The following is a 21754-nucleotide window of genomic DNA, read 5'->3' on the forward strand; positions in this document are numbered from 1 at the left end:
TAAGACTATAGCTAATGGATCTATTGCGAGTGCAAACAATAGGGGCGATAGTGGGCATTCCTGTCGGGTGCCCCTTTCTATCTTAATATGATCTGAGAGATGTCCGTTACTCAGAATTTGAGATGTCGAAAGATTATAGAAGGCCTTCAAAATCCCCTGGAATTCTCCTGGGAACCCAAATCTTTTTAGCGTCTCCCAGAGGTGGTCCCAGGAGAGAAAATCGAAGGCCCTTTCTGCATCGATTGCCATTAGTATGTTTGTTGTTTTATTCTGAGATTGTTCTAGTTCTTGTATCACCGCTATTATTTTCCATATGTTTCGGGTGGAATGTCTGCCCATAATGAAGCCTATTTGGTCTTCATTCACCAGTTTAGGTATTAATAATTTTATTTGATCAGCTAATATTTTAATGAATATTTTGTAATCGACATTTAGTAATGATATTGGTCGATATGTCTCTGCGCGCTTTGGGTCTCTCCCTTTTGGCAATACACGAATCAGTGCTGAATTGAAGTATTGTGGGGTATGCTGAGTAGAGAGGATAGAGTTGAAAAACAACGTATGGGTTTCAGTAATATGTGGGGACAATATTTTATAGAATTCTCCTGAGAACCAATCTGGGCCTGGCGTTTTATTGGTCTTAAGGTGCTTAATAGCTGTTTGTATTTCTATAGCTGTTATTGGGGAGCATATTTTAGAGGCCAATTCCTGAGAAATTTTTGGTAACTTTACTTTTTCCCAAAAGGAGGTCTTCGCTTCCTGGTTTGGTTTGGCTTCCTTGTATATTTGTTCGCAAAATTCTCTAAATATTTCTACTACTTGTGCACTTTCTGATGTACTCGTGCCGTCTTTCTTGTTGAGATTAGAAATCATGGTTTGGGTATATGAGGACCTGAGCAGGTTTGACAATATACGACCCGATCGATTTCCTAATTTGTGGAAGCGATATTTTTTCTGAAAAGTATATCTATCGCCTATGTTTTGTAATATATTTTCGAACTTCTGTTTAGCCACTGCATACTCTGTTTTGGTTTTTAGGTTTAGGGAAATTTAAAATTTTTGATATGTGTCTGTAAGTTCTTTTTGACCTAGTTATATGCTTCTATCTGTATTTTTTTGTTCTGTGCTTCATAGGAGATCAGTGTACCTCTCAATACTGCTTTTGCTGACTGCCAGAAGTTTTGGGGGTTCTCTTCTAGGCTTTGTGCGTTGTTTTGTTTAAAGTCTTCCCAGTGCTCTTCTACTTTTTCCCTAAACCTTTTTGAATTAGTTAGGTATGTAGGGTACCTCCATTGTCTATAGGACCCTCTGTCTTGTTGTATTGCTACTCTTGCCCACACCAGTGCATGGTCTGATATCGTTATAGGTTCTATCTCTGTTGTTATTACTTTACCAAACATAGCCTCTGAGAATAAAATTTAATCAATCCTCGAGAGTGACCTGTAGACACCTGAATAGCATGTATATTCCTTTTCCAACGGATGCTGGGCCCGCCAAACATCCATTATTTTGAGTTGTTCACATAGCCATTTTATACCGTATTTTGGTATTCGTGGCCTTGATGTCTGTTGTATACTTCTATCCATGTATCTAGAGGTCACTAAATTCATATCCCCACCCACCAACAAGTTACATGTGGAATATGGTCTAAGTATATTTAATGGTTTGAGTAAAAAAACACTTTTTGTCTATATTAGGAGCATATACATTTACCAATATATATCTAACCTTATTTATGCAAATGTCTACTATCACATATCTCCCTTCTCCCATATCTCCCTTCATCATCACTACGAATTGCATTGATATCATATTGCATCTGTGAGGAGATCAGGATGGCCACTCCTCTGGCCTTTGAATTATATGCTGCAAAGGCCACCACTTTTCTCCCCATCATATTCAATTTCATCACTTCCTTCTCTTTTAAGTGGGTTTCCTGAAGATAAGCTATCCCAATCTGAAGTTTATTTAGGTACGTCAAGACTTTTTTCCTGTTTGCTGGGGAGTTTATATCTCCCATATTCCATGTTGCTATCTTAAAGCTCGACGTACCCAAATAAAAAATTTTCGGGTTTTTTTTACTACCATTGCGCCCCAAGATTAGGGGAAAGGGGGACACATAAGGATGACACACTTAGGGGTAACATTTACTACACAAGAAAAAAAAAAAAACCTAACAACACTCATTCATTCACCTCCTCCAAAGCTGGTGGAGGGAAGGCCGCTATTTCTAATTTTGACTTCCTTCTTTTTTTGAGCTAGTGCTCCTAACCTTTAACCTCCCATTTTCTTTGGATACATCATCTGGCCCTTTATCTACATGTCTCAAGAAAAAATAGATAAAAAAGAAAGGAAAAGAAAGAGGAAAAGAAAAGAAGACCTTTTTACTATACTATATAGCACAGAACATACATTCTGTACTTGTTTTTTTTCCCTCTTTCCCTCCCCCCCCCCCTCCTCCCCATCTACAAAGGGTTAATTACAGGACTCAAAATTATCTATTCAAGATACTTCTGTGCTTCTGGAGCGGACAGAAAGTCTTTGTAATGTTCGCCATCATAGACCCTTAACCGAGCAGGGTAGAGGAGGGCAAACTTCCTATTGGTTTTAACCAGCATAGAGCAGATTGGACTAAATTCTCTTCTTGCTTTAGAGGCTTCCGTGGAGTAGTCCTGAAAGATTAAAATTCGCTTTCCTTCCCATTTTAGGTCTCGTTTATTTCTGGATGCTGGCCTCTTTGTGAAGGAAGTTTAGGCACTTGAAAATGACTGCTCTGGGGTGCTGTTTCTCCTCCTCTCCAAGCCTGGGTTTACCTAGCCGGTGCGCTCTTTCGATTACCAAATCTACACAAGTCTCTTTTATATCCAGTAACTCTGGTAGGGATTTATGGACTCAGATAGTCCTATCACTTTAAGGTTTTTTTCTTCTTGCTCTGTTTTCCATCTCCTCTATTTTGTCCCTCATCGGTTGTTGGATTTTTTCCATTTCAGATACTTGTTGCTTTAATTGTGTTGTGTCCTGAAATACCTCTCCCAGCCTCTGTTCTGTTTGTTCCATACGTGATGCCTTCCGATTTATTTGGCTTTTAATTTCGTCTACGGCCTGCTTCATAATACCCTCTTGGGCTTGTAGCATGGGTTCAATAGTGGACTTAATTGCTTGTACCATTTCTTGATATCCCCCTGACTTTGAGCTTTGTGGGGTAACCAGGGTTCGCTAAGTTTATATCCATCTCTTCTTGTTGCAGACTTGCATTGCCTGATGGTCCTGATGCTTTTACTATTTTGTTAGTGGCGGGAGTGGGGGAGGCTGTTACCATTTGGCGGGCGCGCTCTGCGCGTTCCTTCTGCGCTTTAGTGGGCATTTTTGGGGTTAAATCTGTTCTCCTTGCACTCCAAGGTGGCTATATATTTGCAATTCACGTTACAGTTTCTCAATATATTGCGTATGAGAATCAGATTAACTTACCCCACCAGTGGGTTTTGCTTGCTGGGCTCTCTTTAGCTGTCTCTTTCCTCAGAGCGTTTCTCCAGTTTTAATGGCCTTGACTTTTGCCACAATTGCAGCACCCTCTGGGTGTGTTGGTTAATCGGAATGTCTCTCTCCGCTGATGGTTTCTTTTCAGATCACGCTTTTCCTTTCAGCTGATCTTATGACATTCACTCGCCCTCTGTACTTGAATACCGTGGGGTGACCACACTTTATCCACACCATTTTTATTTCCCCCGGTCTGCTTTACCAAGGCTGGGTGTCTGGTTGAGTGTCTGGAGGCGTCCCCACCAGTTGCCCTTACTTCACCCCTTTCGGGGCTCTGCTTCTCCTGCTTGCTGTCAGTGTGCTTTGTGTTGGAGATGGTCCCCGTCTGTGCCAGGTTCCGAGCTCTGTGTCAGCAGGTGCACACTGCCAGCATTATGCTGCTGTCCTCCTCCCCGTCTCCACTTGCGGATCCGGATCACTCCTCCGGCCGGGTATGGAACTTGTGAGTCTGAGTCACATCCGGTTACTCTCCCGTCTGTTCCGTCTTGCGCCCGGGACCCGCGACTGCCGTTGCGGGTAAGATGCACGGCTCTCTTCTCTGTCGGACACCGGACGTCACGTGGTCGCTTCTATCCGGGCTTCCCACTGTGCTTTGTTTCGCCTGGGTCTCCGCGCCTCTTCTCCCGAGTTGCCGCATCAGTTATTTCTTTACCTCTGCCGGGTCAAAGTTACCATAGGCCTTGTGTCATGCTGGGATTGGAGGTAAGGTAACGGAGCACTCACTCTCCACGGCTCAGTCCATTGCCGTCGGAACCGGAAGTCCCTCCTTCCTTATTGTTGTTAATCTATATATTGCAATTTAACAGTGTCTCAATAACTTAAGCTTTTGACGCAACAAAAATGAGAAGCTTACGCTTGTTTGTACCTTGTTGATTTTATTATTATACATCTGATTTGCAAAGTTGTCAATCACTTCAAGTTTATAAATAGTTACATGTTCCTTCAGTGTTCTCATGTGTAATGCTCTGTTACAATTATTGTATAACACTGTAACTTCTACTTTATTTGTGAAAACTTTTATTTCAATAAAAACACTTAATTTGAAATAAACTGGAAAGGTGGAAAAGTACGGATTCTTACCGGTTAATACGCTTTCTTCTACTCCTCCATGGCAGCCAAACACATGGGTTTCCTCCCTTATAGGTAGACATCTGGAAAGGAAAAGAAACTGCCCCTATATAAGGTCCGCCCCCCCAGGGCTCTGTGTCTTTCAATTATAAAGCTTACATACTATTACTTCATAGCAGCAAATCAAACAAGAATTATCATACAGTAAATGAATAGTAATATATACTGTCCCACAAGTGGCGGGAAATACACTGCCATGGAGGAGTAGAGGAAAGCGTATTAACCGGTAAGAATCCGTACTTTCCTCTACCTCCCCATGGCAGCCAAACACATGGGTAGTACCCTAGCAGTTTAATCACTGGGTGGGCAACATAAGATCTAGTTTCGTTATAATATACAAAAAAAAACAATGTTCTACTTATAGTAATAACCCAGAAAAAAGGATACTCCACAGAGTTAGCTTCACTCTGTATCAGGGCCCTCCACTCAATTTTCTTGTTGAGCTTCTGCCTCTCATTCTTTTCTTCTTTTTTTTTTAAATCACTGCGCTTAGGATCCTTCTCCCCACCTTGGCATCACTAGAAGATCCTACATCTACCCTATAATGTTTGGTAAATGTATGGGCAGACGCCCAACAGGCTGTTTTACATAGCTCGTCTAGTGACACTGCCTCTTTTTCGGCCCAAGATGAAGCCACTGCTCTGGTGGAATGCGCTTTTAACCCTTTAGGTAGTTCTACTCTCACTTTATATGCCTCCGATATACAGTTCTTAATCCATCTCGCAATGGTGGCTTTGGAGGCTCCCAGTCCTTTGTTCCTACCCTCTGATATCAGAAATAACATCTTAGTTTTCCTCACAGGTTCCACTCTCTGAAGGTAAATTTTCAAGGCCCTGCTGACATCTAATTTATGAAGCTTGGCTTCTTTGGCATTAGCTGGTTTATTACAAAAAGAGGGTAGAACGATCTCCTGATTCATGTGGAACTGAGACACTACTTTAGGCAGGAAATGAGGGTTGGTTCTCAGAACCACTTTCTCCTCGAAAAAATTTAGGAATGGCTCCTCTGCCCAGAGTGCTTGAAGCTCTGACACTCTTCTGGTCGATGTAATGGCCACCAAAAAAGCCACCTTTGCCGTAAGGAATTTCATAGGTACTTTGTCCAAAGGTTCAAATGGCTCATCTGTCAGAACGTTCAATACCAGATTGAGATCCCAAGGTGCAATAGGATTGTGAAACACGGGTCTTATCTTTTTTATGGCTTGCACGAATCTTTGTACATAGCGGTTTTCCGCTATCTTGGTATCCAGCATAGCACTAAGTGCTGATATTTGCACCTTTAGAGAGCTTACAGACAATCCTTTGTCCAACCCCCCCTTGAAGAAATTCTAAAATAGTAGATATGTCCGTATGGTTTCTATCTTTACCTCTACAAAACCTCACACAGGCTTCCCAGATCCTATAGTAGGTTTTTGATGTTGAGTTTTTTCTGGCCTTAAGTAGTGTATTTACTACTCTAGCTGAGAAACCCTCCCCTCTTAAGGTTCTGGTCTCAGTAGCCACGCCGCTAATCTCCAGTGGTCTGGCTGAGGTTGTACAAATTTTCCTTGCCTCAGTAGGTCCTGTCCCTGAGGCAGAAACCATGGGGCTTCCACCACCATCCTCGTTACCCTGGGGAACCAAGACCTTCTTGGCCAAAACGGTAAGATCATTATCACTGTGGCCTGCTCTCTCTGTAGTTTGCTGAGTATCCAAGGGATCACAGGGAATGGTGGAAAGGTGTACAGTAGACCTCTCCCCCATGATGCTGATAGAGCGTCTACTTGCCACGCCCGTGGCTCCCAATGCCTTGACATAAACTTTGGCACCTTTGCGTTCCTGCTTGTAGCCATCAGATCCACTGACGGTAGCCCCCATCTGTTGACTATCATGTTGAAGACTTCCTGGGACAGCTCCCATTCCCCTGGCCTTAGCATCACCCTGCTCAGAGAGTCTGCTTGTTGATTCCTCTCTCCTGCAATAAATACTGCCTTCAGACTCCTTGTCCACATCTCGGGTCATTGCAGCAGCTCTGTGACTTATTTCATGAGGCTTCTGCTTTTTGTGCCTCCCTGTTTGTTGATATAAGCCACGACAACTTGGTTGTCTGACCTGACTAGCACATCCTTTTGGTAGAGCCGATGTTGAAAATGTAGACAGGCCACAGTGACTGCCCTCATTTCCTTTAGGTTGGAGTGTAGCTTTTTGGTTGCACCTCTCCATACTCCCTGAGCTGCTTCTCCTGCATAGAGCGCTCCCCAACCTGTACGGCTGGCATTGGTTGCGAGAACCACCTGATTCTAGGGTGATGCTAAGGCCAGGGGAATGGGAGCTGTCCCAGGAAGTCTTCAACATGATAGTCAACAAATGGGGGCTACCGTCAGTGGATCTGATGGCTACAAGCAGGAACGCAAAGGTGCCAAAGTTTATGTCAAGGCATTGGGAGCCACGGGCGTGGCAAGTAGACGCTCTATCAGCATCATGGGGGAGAGGTCTACTGTACACCTTTCCACCATTCCCTGTGATCCCTCGGATACTCAGCAAACTACAGAGAGAGCAGGCCACAGTGATAATGATCTTACCATTTTGGCCAAGATGCAGTTAAAATCCCGGCGGTCGGGATCCCGGCGTTCAGATTCCCGACCGCCGGAATCCCGGCGTTCAGATTCCCGACCGCCGGAATCCCGACACTTTCTCCCTCCGTGGGTGTCCACGACACCCCTGGAGGGAGAATAAATTAGCGTGCCAAGCGTAGCGAGCCTCCTGGCCCACTGTGTGGCGAGAGCAGCAAGCCCGCAAGGGGGGGCGCGATCCACGTCCCCCCCTTGTCGGGATTTCGGCGGTCAGGATTCCGGCATCGGGATTTTGAACGCCGGGATGCCGACCGCCGGGATTTCATACTGAATCCGTCTAGGTATGCCCAGACCGCTATCCCTTCTTGCCTGAGATTGGCAATAAGGACTATTAGCACCTTCGTGAAAGTTCTTGGGGACGTGGAGAGTCCGAATGGGAGCGCTGTAAACTGATATGTAACTCCCCCTAGATGGAATCTTAGGAACTTCTGGTGATCTGCACATATAGGTATTTGCAGGTATGCGTCCTTCAAGTCTATGGTGGTGAGGAACGAGCCTTGTCTTATGTCCGGTAGAATTGAGCGGATCGACTCCATTTTGAACTTTTTTGCATGGACAAATGAGTTCAGCCTCCTTAGGTCCAAAATGGTCCTGAAGCCCCCCCGAGGCTTTTTTTACTATGAAGAACCGGGACTGCCACCCCCGGCCTTCTTGATCTTCTGGAACCTTCACCACTACTCCTTGAGCCATCATTGTCTTTAAGCTGTCTAATAAAGCTTTTCTTTCTTTTTTCCACACTTTGGCATTGGTGAAACTTCTTGCCAGTTCCCTGGCGGTTTGACGAATTCTATTCAATATCCGCTGGAGACTATCTCTTGGACCCACCTGTCCTGCGTAGATCGGAGCCAAACTTGCTGGTATTTTAATAGCCTGCCTCCGACCTTGTGCCTGGCGTCATTGGGACAGGTTACGAAATCCAAATCTGCCCTCCTTGCCTCGCTGACCTCGAAAGGAACTTCTGTTCCCGAACCAAGGCCTTCTATATCCTCTACCCGGCCTATAGGTTCTGGCCTCCTTGAGGTCAGGGGTTTGAAAATGCTGGAACCGATTGAAAGGCTTCCTTGTCATTTTATCCTGCGGGAGCCACACTGATTTCCCGCCAGAGAGTTTGGAGATAATATCATTGAGTTTGGCACCAAAGAGATATTCTCCATGAAAAGGCAAAGAAACCAATTTATTTTTGGATTGGGCATCAGCCGCTCAGGGCTTCAGCCACAGGGCCCTCCTTGCGACAGCTGTACTTGCGTTGGCTCTTGCTGATAGCCTTACTGCATCTAAGGATGCATCGCAAATGAACTCAATAGCAACTTGCATATTCTGCACTACTTTAAGCAATTCAGCCCTTTTAATACCATCCAATAAATCAGATTCGAGATCCTGGCACCATGATCTCAGAACTCTAGAGGTTACTGCAATCGCTGAAGAGGCCTTAATCACCGCCCCTGATGTTACATGTTGTTTCCTCAGGGTGATCTCCATCTTTCTCTCCATACTATCTTTAAAGATGTTGGCGTCTTCCGACGGGAGAGTAGTCTTTCTAGATATTCTAGCAATTGCAGCGTCCACTTTGGGCGCAACCTCCCAATGCTTAATAAGCTCTGCCTCGAAAGGGTACATCTTAGCCACCCTGACCGGGGCAGCTACTTTTTTGTCAGGATTAGCCCATTCCTCTTCTACTACCTCCTTCAGGGCTTTAGACAAGGGGAAAGTTTTAGGTCTCCTTTTTTTATCCTTGAATAGTAAATCCTGCAATTTTCCCTCCTCCTGAGGATCTTCTATATTAAGTGACTTATTAATCAAGCCCAACAAGTTTTCCAACAGGTCTGGATTAAAGTCTAGATCTGGCTTTTCCTGGAGGACTTCTCCTTCCTCTACGTCATCATCGGCCCCTACTACTGGGCCCTCTCCTGAACCCTCCGAATCTTCAGAAAACACCTCCCTGGGCCTTTTAAGAGATATCTTTGCTAAGTCATCTTTTGTGACAAAGGTATCAGCCAGGGAAGTTTTTAACATGGACACCAGGTCCTTCATTTGATCCGAACCCAGCATGGGTGGCCTTTTGCATTTATCGCATACTGATCCTGTATATTTCTCTGACAGGTCTTTATCACAAAGGACACATTTGGCAGACAGCTTCTTGTGTCTTTGCTTTGGCCTCAGCCTTCTCCTTGCCAGTCTCAGACCTAAACACACAGTAATTCACTATCAATAAAACTAATTATTTTTTTTTTCTCTACCGTCCAATGGGATACTGGGCTTCACTACTATGGGGATTGAGACCTCCGCAGGAGAGACAGGCACATAAAAGAACTTTCAGTGTGGGTGCACTGGCTCCTCCCCTCAATCTCCCTCCACTAGTTTTGAAAAATGTGCCTCAGGAGAGGCAGTGCTTCTGGATGCTCCAGAGTTTTTTCTACATTTATTTTCAAAGTTTGTTATTTTGGGGCGCTGTGATGACCACACAGCTGTCCTGCTTCGTGGGTGTCAGGGGAAGGGTCAGTCCCCGACCTCTTCAGGTGCAGAGCTGACCCTGCTACAGGACAATTCGGTCCTGTGTGGGGCTTGTCACCGCACAGCATTGCGCTGTGGCGAGCAAGCCTCCTAGCCGCCGCACACCCCCTGACAGGTCTGAAGACTTCAAGTGGTGAGTACAGGCTGGGGGTTCCACAAGGGGACCCCGCAGCCATTCTGGTGCAGCAAGACGACGGGCAGTAATGGCGGCCTTTTAGCAGGGACCGCGTGAACCCCGCGTCTGGAAACTGGCATAGGGGTGCTGCCGCTGGACACCAGGGACACCCCCCAGGGTATATGTATGTAATATTATACCTTTTTATTATATGTCAGTATAAACGTATGTAAGCGCCAGCTCCGTGTACAGGGGGGCGGGGCTTCACTCAGAGCGGGACCAAGCTCTGCTGGGCGTGCGCTGTCACTTCCTGCTTCTTTACACGCTGCCAGACTCCATTGCAGAGGGCTCCTCACTGGCGTGGTGGATCCGGATCCTTGCAGCACGGCAGAGACAGCAGGTTTTATAGCGATTTAGCGCTGCTGCGCTATCTGGCTTAATTTAGACACTGTGTTGTTGAGATCACTGTGTTTTAGCGTTACCAGCTCACCCAGATCTGTGAGTTCAGGTTAAGGGTGCACTTGGTTCCTCAATTGCTCTGTTTTTCCCCCACTGATTAGTTACAGACACACATAAACAGTATATTTCCCTGAGCAGGCGGAGTTAGAAACAGTTTTCAAGGCTGCATGGCAAAACCCTGATAAGAGGTTTACTCTTTCAAAGCGGTTCACCAATGCTTATCCTTTTGAACCTTTGGGCAGGAAGAAGTGGGAGGAGCCACCAGTAGTGGACTCATCTGTCTCCCGTCTTTCTAAAAAGGTGTTGTTACCAGTCCCAGGTGTATCCACTCTTAAGGACGGGGCGGACAGGAGGCTGGAATCTACCCTCAAGTCCATATACACGGCTAGTGGGGCCTCCCAGCGCCCAGTTCTAGCCAGCTGCTGGATGGCTAAAGCCATACATACCTGGTCAACCCAGATTCAGGAGGGGTTGTTAGGTGACATGACTGTGGCTCAGATTGGCGACAGCCTGCGTCACATCCAGGATACCGCTAAGATCCTGTGCGAAGCGCAAAAAGAATTGGGCGCAATAAACGCACGCAATTCAGCCATGGCGGTTTCAGCCAGACGGGCCCTGTGGCTGCGTCAGTGGTCTGCGGATGTGGACTCTAAAAAGAGTGTGGAGGGTATTCCCTTTACAGGAGCATGGCTTTTTGGGAGTGAATTAGACGGTTGGATCTCCAAGGCCACGGCAGGGAAATCTACCTTCCTCCCATCAGCTCCCACGGTGGCAAAGCGTACCTTCACAGGTACTTCCCAGCAGTCCTTTCGTGGGAACAGGTTTCGCCCCAAGGCCAGGGGCGCCTCTAATGCCAACAGAGGCACAAGAGGCAAGTTTAGGAAGCCAAACTCCTCCAGCACCCAGGACCGTCCAAATGCCGCAGCGTCCTCTAAGCCTGCAGCATGACGGGGTTTTCCCGCCACGAGACTCTCTCGCGGTGGGAGCGCGATTGTTGCAATTCAGTCATGTGTGGGACGCCTCGGGTCTGGATTCCTGGGCCAGGGGTCTCATTTCACTAGGTTACAGGCTGGAATTCGACAAGCCCCCTCCCAGAAGATACTTCAGGTCGGCTCTTCCAGCGTCACAGGAGGACCAGGTTCGCCTCCAGGGGGCCATTACCAGGCTGCTTCAGTCTCAGGTAATTGTACCGGTTCCAAGCACGGAGCGGGGCCAGGGATATTATTCCAACCTATTCCTGGTACCGAAGCCAGACGGCTCAGTAAGGCCCATCCTGAATTTAAAATCACTGAACCCTTTCCTGCGTGTGTTCAAGTTCAGGATGGAGTCCTTGCGCTCAGTGATCGCCAGCCTAGAGAGAGGGGAGTTCTTGGCCTCCATAGACGTCAAAGACGCCTATTTACACATCCCTATCTGGCCCCCACACCAAATCTATCTCAGATTCGCCTGGGGGAACGACCATTATCAATTCCGGGCCTTGCCTTTCGGCCTGTCGACTGCCCCGAGGGTTTTTACAAAGATAATGGCGGAAATGATGTCACTACTCAGACTCCAGAGGGTGAATGTCGTGCCATACCTGGACGACCTGCTAATAAAGGCAGGGTCGGCAGAGGCTTTGAGGAGTGCTCTCAATCTGTCCATGCGAGTCCTAAGAGACCACGGGTGGATTCTGAACATGTCCAAATCATCGCTGGTTCCGACCCAGAGGATGGTTTTCTTGGGCATGATACTGGATACATCGGAACAGAGAGTCTTCCTGCCGATGGAAAAGGTCAGTGCACTTCAGCAGCTGGTCAGGGAGGTTCTAGAGTCTCCTCTGGTACAGATCCATCTTTGCCTCCAACTTCTAGGCAAGATGGTGGCTTCATTCGAAGCAATACAATTTGGCCGTTTCCATTCCAGGATTTTTCAATTGGACATTCTGACAAAATGGTCCGGCTCCCCCCTGCAGATGCGCAGAAGGATTGGACTTGCACCAAGAACCAGGATCTCGCTACAGTGGTGGCTAGATTCATCCAATCTGTTAGCAGGCAGACGGTTCCAGATCCAGGACTGGACTCTGGTAACCACGGACGCCAGCCTGAGGGGCTGGGGGGCGGTGACACAGGGAGTCCGCCTCCAGGGTCGATGGACTCCACTAGAGTCAGGCCTGAACATCAACAAGCTGGAGTTGCGGGCGGTCTACTATGCCCTGTTACAGGCAGCTCCATTGTTACAGGGCAAGGCGATCCAGGTCCAGTCGGACAATGCTACCACTGTGGCCTATATAAACCGGCAGGGTGGTACCAAGAGCATGCCCTGCATGAGAGAAGCATCAAAGATTCTGTCTTGGGCGGAACTGAATGTCCAGGCCCTGTCTGCCATTTTCATCCCGGGGTTCGACAATTGGGAGGCGGACTTCCTGAGTCGTCACGACCTTCACCCGGGAGAGTGGGGCCTTCACACTCAAGTGTTCGATGCCATAGTGGATCTGTGGGGGCTCCCTCAGATCGACCTGATGGCTTCACGACTGAACCACAAGGTAGCGACGTACTGTGCACGGACCAGAGACCCAGGGGCGATAGCGGTGGACGCTCTCACCTGGACCTGGGATTTCCAATTGGTGTACCTGTTCCCACCTCTCCCATTGTTGGCTCGGGTGCTAAAGCGGCTCCGGCATCAGGGGACGGAGGCCATTCTGGTGGCACCAGATTGGCCAAGAAGGGCCTGGTACGGGGACATTCAGGCCATGCTAGTGGAAGACCCGTGGCGTCTGCCCATAAGAAAAGATCTGCTCCTCCAGGGCCCGTTCGTCTTTCAGGACTTACAGCGGCTACGTTTAACGGCCTGGAGGTTGAGCGGCAGATCCTAGTCCACAAGGGTCTACATCCCTCTGTCGTCAATACAATGATCAAGGCCAGGAAACCGGTGACGGCTTCCCACTATCACGTCATATGGCGAAGATATATTGCCTGGTGTGAGAAGAATGACTTGCCTCCGGCCAGCTTTCGTCTAGACAACCTGCTACGCTTCCTGCAGGCTGGTTTGGATAAGGGGCTCAGATTGGGTTCCTTAAAGGTCCAAATCTCCGCGCTGTCGGTGTTTTTCCAGAGAAAGATTGCGGCCTTGCCGGAAGTACAAACCTTCTTACAGGGGGTTCTGAGGATTCAGCCCCCCTTTGTGCCTCCCACTGCACCATGGGATTTGGAAGTGGTTCTCACTTTCTTAAAATCAGCCCGGTTTGTTCCACTGGAGGAGTCTGAACTGCGACACCTCACTTGGAAGACTGTTGTTCTGCTGGCTCTGGCTTCGGCCAGGAGGGTATCCGAGCTTGGGGCTTTATCATGTCGGAGCCCTTACCTTGTGTTCCACAACGATAGGGCGGAGCTCAGGACCAGACCACAATTCCTTCCAAAGGTGGTGTCAGGGTTCCACCTAAACCAACCTATTGTGGTCCCTTCTAGCGCGGCACATCCGGATATACCTGAGTCCTTAGATGTGGTCCTAACCCTTAAAGGGTATGTCAAGCGCACAGCGAGGATCCGGAAGACGGACAGCCTTTTTGTGCTCTATGATGCGCAGAAGAAGGGGTTACCTGCTTCAACGCGTACCATTGCCAGGTGGATAAGATGTACTATCCAACAGGCCTATGCATCAGCTGGTTTATCGCTTCCTTTTTCAGTAAAGGCTCATTCAACCAGGTCTGTAGGTACCTCTTGGGCGGCTGCTCGAGGGTTATCGGCAATGCAGCTCTGCAGGGCCGCAACTTGGTCAGGGCAACACACATTTGTGAAGTTCTACAAGTTTGACACCCTGGCCAGGGAGGATTCCCAGTTCGGGAATGCGGTTCTACAGCAGAATCCGCACGTTCCCACCCGTTCTGGTAGCTTTGGGACCTCCCCATAGTAGTGAAGCCCAGTATCCCATTGGACGGTAGAGAAAATAGGATTTTGGGTACCTACCGGTAAATCCTTTTCTCGTAGTCCATATGGGATACTGGGAGCCCACCTCGGTGCGGCTTTTCTGCTGTCAGATACTATTCATTGTTAGGCTTATTGCCTTGTTTTCTATAGGATAGATATGTCTATAGACTTGTTTTCTAGTTACAGGTGTCCTCTTAAGTTGTTAGGATTCACCTCCTTTATATGTTGTTGTTCGGTTGGGTGTGCTGGATGAATCTCACCACAATACATTATCACATACTCCTCACATGCTCTCCTTCGGCACAGTTTTTGCATTAACTGACTAGTGGAGGGAGATTGAGGGGAGGAGCCAGTGCACCCACACTGAAAGTTCTTTTATGTGCCTGTCTCTCCTGCGGAGGTCTCAATCCCCATAGTAGTGAAGCCCAGTATCCCATATGGACTACGAGAAAAGGATTTACCGGTAGGTACCCAAAATCCTATTTTTTTTAAACAACAACAACAAAACAATACATCCTGCATTCCCTAGGCTTACCCTGACTTGGATGACTGCCTTCTCTCCTCCTCCATTCTAATCACAGTCCCAACACTGCAAAAAACATTCCTATTTAGCCAAAGGATAATATAGAGAGAAATCCCAGCAGCGCAGCTGCCTTGGGATCTTACCAGGCTGCTGAAAGTCCGTTTCTTTATTTCTGCAGTGCAGCGCTGAACACAGACACAACCTCCAGTATAAAGAAATGATAAGTGACTTTGTGCGCTGACACCTTCCAAATGAGTTGGTGACCGTTTCAAACAGGTGAACAGAAAGGTGGGTAAGAGGTAAATGAATATTACTTCCCTTATTCTATATATCTTCACCTCTCAAATGAGGCTCTGCAATATTATGAGGGATAGATATATGGGGAAGACAAAAACACAAATAGTGTAATATTGCCAGGGATAACAATTTATTAATACAAAAAGACACTCCAAAACACACAATAAAATGTTTGTACACACAATATTAAAAATTTGACCACTGGACTTCCGGTGGGCGGACCTGGCATACGGCCGCATTTTACAGAGCTCTCCACTCCCGGTTAATAATTAATTGTTTTGGCACATTACGAACCCGCATCCACGGCCAAAAACCGAGGACATTACAGCAGGAGACAGCGGTGGGTAAGCGGACGATTTCCGCAGCTCCCCACCACACAGTAAAGCCCCGGAATCTGCGCCCCGTTCCACACACTAATTGAAACGGGCGCCATCTTGGAAAATAAGTAACGGCCACCAGCGGCTGTAACAGACACCCCAGCCTTTCCCTGCACCGCTAGTACCCCGGTGGGGATAGCGAGGGCAGCGCCACACAGATCCCCCCCCCCAACTATACAAAATAGCCCCTCCACCTGCGCTGTATATATCGCGGGCGCCATCTTGGAAAAACGAAACAGCGGCTGTATCCCCCACTCCAGCCCCACTGACTCCTCAGCAGGGCTAACGGGGACTAGGCAACACGTGCCCAGACTAAATCCACCAGAACAGACCCTAAAACTGTGCCCCATAGCCGGCACTGAATATCGCGGGCGCCATCTTGGAAGCCCCATCCCACACCAGTAAACACCTCAGCAGCCCCCCTAATATGCTGGAGCCATAAAAATACACCACTAGAGCTCAGTTGGGGACACTGCACCTGTCACCCAGCCAGACCCCTCACCTTAAGCTTGGGAGAGCAGTAGAGATGGCTAGTGAATCGCTGCCTCGACTCAGTGACTCGAACCATTAAGCTGAATACATGATTCGAGTTAGTCACTGTGGCAAGAGCCGAGACAGCAGCAGCATTATAGCATAGTAAGCTCAGCCCCTCCTCTCTGAATCGTCAGGCTCTGCAGGAGAAAGGAGAGTGCAGTAACAGCTGAGTCCAAGTTAAGTCTATGCTGGGAGCTGTGCACTGTCTCCCTGTGCCTGCAATTCCACACTACTCATGAGCCCAGCCACTGACTAACTTCCTGTCTGCCGGCCGGCACACAGCACACACTGAGGGACAGAGCCTCTGCTACTCCCTGAGTGTGCTGTGAGCCGTGCACTGTCTCCCTGTGCCTGCAATCCCACACTACTCATGAGCCCAGCCACTGACTAACTTCCTGTCTGCTGGCACACAGCACACACTAGGGGACAGAGCCTCTGCTACTCCCTGAGTGTGCTGTGAGCCGTGCACTGTCTCCCTGTGCCTGCAATTCCACACTACTCATGAGCCCAGCCACTGACTAACTTCCTGTCTGCTGGCACACAGCACACACTAGGGGACAGAGCCTCTGCTACTCCCTGAGTGTGCTGTGAGCCCTGCACTGTCTCCCTGTGCCTGCAATTACATATGAGTAGTGACTCGAGAGCCGTGTCACGGTCTCAACACGCTGAGCTGAGCCGTGCGGCTCAACTCATTCCAATGAACCGTCTTGCCCATGACTAGAGAGCAGAAGAGATCTTCCTGCAGGGTCCTGTGTCCGGACTCGGCGACCATCTTGGAGGAGGCAGGCAGCAGCTACATACAATAGCTGTCAATCTAAACGACCTGTGTGGCTGAAATTTGTCCCACAATAAAAAAAAAAAAAAAACACAGCAAGTTGCCCCCTGATACTAACAGGGAAGGACACTGAGGCTTTAAATAAAAACAGGAATCCCAGCAAGCCAGAACACCTAAACAGGCACCACTTTGGGGGCTTTGCAATTTCTCCTGTGCCTGGCTTCAGCATCAGACTTACACTGATAACTCAATTCATTTACTTTACAGTTCTTCTGCCCCTGCGGAAAACCTTTATACGTAGGTCAAATACCCCGCCGAGATAACCGCTGGGAATAACTGAGAAACTGGCAGGACTCACAGCAGCAATCGAGTCGGCGGTCACACAACTAAAGGAATACGGCCCCAGATTTCACAAAGCGGAACAACGCATCTCTAACCTAGAAGATGATTTACTAACAGCTAAAACCACAATTACATCCCAAGAAACCACAATTCAGGCCATCCAAGACAAGCTAGAAGATCTGGAAAACCGGAATCGCAGGAATAATTTACGCCTCTTCGGCCTAAAGGAATCAGTAAAGCAGAGCGACCTAATGGAGCTGGTCTCCAAATGGTTGCCAAAGGAATTACAGTGCCTACCGACATCTGGAACCATGATGATAGAGTGAGTACACCGTATTGGACCCGACAACCAATCGGGGAGGCGCAGACCTCGCCCGGTTATTTTCAAATTCCTGAATTTCCTGGACAAGGTAGCAGTACTGGACGCCTACCGAAAGGCCGGCGAACTGTTCTACGAAGGAGAAAAACTGCTCTTATTCCAGGACTTTTCGTACCAGGTGGCAATGAAACGCAAAGATTTTGCTCCGATATGCAAGGCCCTGTTTACCGCCAGCGTAAAGTTCGCACTCCTTTACCCAGCGAAACTTCGAGTACAGCACCAAGGAAGGCAACACATCTTTGATACCACTGCCTCAGCCCAGAATTTCCTGGACTCTATCTCCAACACCTCCTCATCCTTATCGGATGTAGAGGACTGAAGAAGCAAACGACATGCAAGTATAACGTCACATACATTAATGTTGAAATGCTGTTGCTACTATGTTTCTCCTTGTTTTCTCTTATGTTAGTCGATTACACTTTACTAATGGAATTGATAGACCAGTTGCTATCGATGTGTTCAAACAAGTTCCCCGCCCCTTTGCCTCTAGTCAACCATACCCACGATGATGTTGTTAGGTTGATTTGGCCTATTTCCTGGGTTCTTAAAATAATGCAAAATGTTAGAACTGCAGAAGTTATGTTATTTGTCAAGACGTATTGTAGGCTGAATGTTACTACTGAATATTCAGTGGATACACCCTGGCTCGCTGGGACCAGGGCTCCCACAAAATTAACCTCTATTATAGATCAGATAACACCGAGAACTGGAATAGGTTGATATGAGTAATCCTAATACCAATTTACATGTCACACGCGACAACATTAGATTCTTAACATGGAACATAGAGGGCCTCAACTCCCCATTGAAAAGGAAAAAAGTACTGCAGCACTTAAAGCGCCTCAAACCAGACGTGGCGGTGCTGCAGGAAATGCACTGGAAGGACAGTGACCCAAACAATGTTAGGGATACCTGGTTCTCTGAATTCTTTACGGCCTCTTATATAACTAAGCAAAGGGGTGTCATGATTATTATTAACAAAATATCTAAGATATCAAGTACTGGATAGTCAGCGAGATTCAGAGGGCAGATTTCATTTTTTGAAAATAAAAATAGAGAATGAGCTTTATACATTGGCCACCATATATGCCCCCACTGGCCCCAACGGCACCTTTTTCACGGACTTATTTGTCCGGCTACAGGATTGGGCGGAAGGTCATGTGGTTTTGGGGGGAGACTTTAACACCACACAACAACAATTCTTAGATAAAACTAACAATGCAACCAGAGACACACCACCGCCTGCCCATAACCTATTAATAAACTCGCTAGGGCTTTCAGACCCCTGGAGATATCAACACCCGGTGGATAGGGAGTACACCTTTTATTCCCACCCTCATTACACTTCTACGAGAATTGACTACTGGGTCATTTCCACACCCCTTCTTAATAGAATATACCGCTCAAAAATTGAATCGATAGCGATTTCTGTTCATGCCCCCACTTGGTTCGAACTCACCTTACCAACCCCTCTTACCAGCTCCTATAATTGGAGATTTCCAACATATTTAGCAGATTCCCCAGACTTCCAACTCACACTGCAACAACATTTTTTAAACTACATTGACGACAACATTCAACACATAGATGATGAGAACCTATTTTGGACTGCCTCCAAACCAGTGCTCCGAGGACATATAATAGCATACGTAGCTGCCAAACGAAAAACGTTGAACGCTCGCCTTACAGAGCTAAGCTCTGCGGTCTCCACAGCTTATGCAGCCATGTTACAGGATAATCGAGACGGAAAGAAAGTGTATTAAGCAGCGCTGGGATTAATGATGGGTGAATCAAATGGTTAAAAATGAACACATTTGATGAAATACAAATAGATAAAATAAATAAATGGCAATGGTTATAATGTTAAAAACAATTTGAAATAATTAATTAATCCAGATCTCACGTGGTTATAAGTCCGCAGTCAAAGTCTGTGTAACCTGTGCTGACCCCACAGTCAGTGATGACAATAAAACTCGGTCCAAGAGATAGGCGACCCTTAGAGGGTAAGTGTGGTGGTTGAGGGAGTGGCTGATGTGGGAGCCCAACTTCTACCTCACCGCCAATTTGTATCCAATTTTGCTTGGGTTGTGGAAGTCCAGAACAGGAGAGTCTTGTGTTTGGACAAGTGTTAAAATGAAGTCCAATAAACCACGGATCTGGAGAATAAAAGAGCACCACCAACGCGTTTCACTGGGCTGCTGCCAGCTTTATCAAGGTGTACTGCTAACTGTTCTGGGCCGGTATTTATGCCCAGTATCCTGTGGAATTCATTTGCATAATACATTGATTCACCCTATGTATCTTTTATAAATGAATTAAAAACTACAGGGAGACAGACCATCTATATTGTGAATAATGTTTGTTATATATAAAACTCGTAACAATTACATAATCAATAATAAAAGTATTTAAAACTTAGTCGGTAATGTGTTGTTTACCTGATTCACTTCCGGGTTGCAGGGTAAGCTTGGTGTATCTCTAGTGTGTGATTTGGTCACGTGATCAGGTCACGTGACCCAATATCCACCAATCGTTGGTGCTATTTCCCACCATAATAGTAAGAGTATATAGGGGATAGTTATGTATTTTGGCTTTAACAGCCATAAATGCACATAGACGCGTACCTAACTGAGGCGCGCGTTGTCAGCCTGTCCCATCAGGCTCCTGTGTAACATATAACAGTGCTGTTCGTAAATGAACTTGGAGTGCTGCACTGTTATCCTTCCCCGCGGCAGTGTATCATCAGTTCCTAGTAGAGGATGGTGCTCTTATCTGCACACCCGGAAGTGACGTCCCGCAACTTTCGGGAATATTTTTACCTACAGGTAAAAAGTTACAATATATTGTAACTTTGTGATCGTGGGGAGAACTATTAGTTAATCACCACAATAGCACGCTTAATGCTTCAGCATTATACTGTGTCCTCAATGGACGTATTTCACCCCGTTTTTTGAGTATTTTACTGGTGGGACTACAGAACCCATAATCCTCTTTGGTGGACACCGAGTATAAAGTTAATAGTGCGTCCCTATTTTGTTGGGACATAATAAAGATTGTGTGGTCCCACATTATCCAGAGAACTCAACGAGAGAATCTTGAAAAAAAGCATTAGATTCTTAAATGGAGTTCATCAATAAATGCACTTTATGCTGAGTGCTATATAACTATGTGGATACCATGGTAACATGGGACTAGATTTGAATAACTAATGCATAATAGGCGTAGTTAGTAGTACTAACATAAATCATAATACAGCTATAAACATAAATAAATATATAATAGATAAGTATAAAATAGAAGTAGATATCTACCGTAATGCAAATAGAAGAAGAAAGATGGTAATAACTTTAAATATACAAATATACAGATACAAATTGGAGGTGACAGACAGTCAGCGCAGATAGAATAATAAATGATACTCTTAACATGAGCATCAATCAATTATAATTTTTATAAAATACAAAAGATTATATAGTAAAAAAATTTATATATGGCACATGCACATATATATGTATACATATGCATGCGCAAAAATTCTTACTTCACACGATTAATATCTGCAGTCGTTAGAATACATAGTGGTCAGATTCCTCCATCACCTCCCTATAGACGGACCACGGAACACCGTGTGATGTATTTAGACACACGGCTCTCTGGTTAATCCAAGGGTGTGAGGGAGCTGTCTAAGCACACTGTAAAGATTTTGATCCAACTGTTTGTTGTACAACAATTCACTCTAAGTGTGATAGGCGGCAACCTATCGAGGCAAGAAGTAATGTGCAACTGGTTAGAAGCAATTGGTAGATGTTACGTATAGGGGTAACTATGCGCGCATAAAAGCCTATACTGACGCGAATCCTATATAGACTAGATTCGGCCATGGGGACCAGATTCGCGCCCAGCTATGCCAACCTCTACATGGGGGAGGTCGAAGACCGCCTCGTGTGGAATGGCGGCTGGGAGGCGGGTCTGGTACTCTATGGCCGTTACATTGACGATCTTTTTATTATTTGGGATGGGGATATCACTTCTGCACTCACCTTTGTCACTCATCTAAATTCAAATGTATATAATTTGAAATTCACTCATACTTACAACCAGAAAAAGATTGACTTTCTAGATATAAGCCTTGATATAATAGATGGTCATATTGTAACCTCAAATTTCTGCAAAGAGGTGAATACCAACTCATATCTGCACTACAATAGTTCGCACCATCCATCATGGTTAAAAAACATCCCAAAGGGCCAAATGATGAGGCTAC

This window comes from Crinia signifera, chromosome 6 (genome assembly GCF_055691185.1).
Source record: "Crinia signifera chromosome 6, ASM5569118v1, whole genome shotgun sequence".
NCBI lineage: Eukaryota > Metazoa > Chordata > Amphibia > Anura > Myobatrachidae > Crinia > Crinia signifera.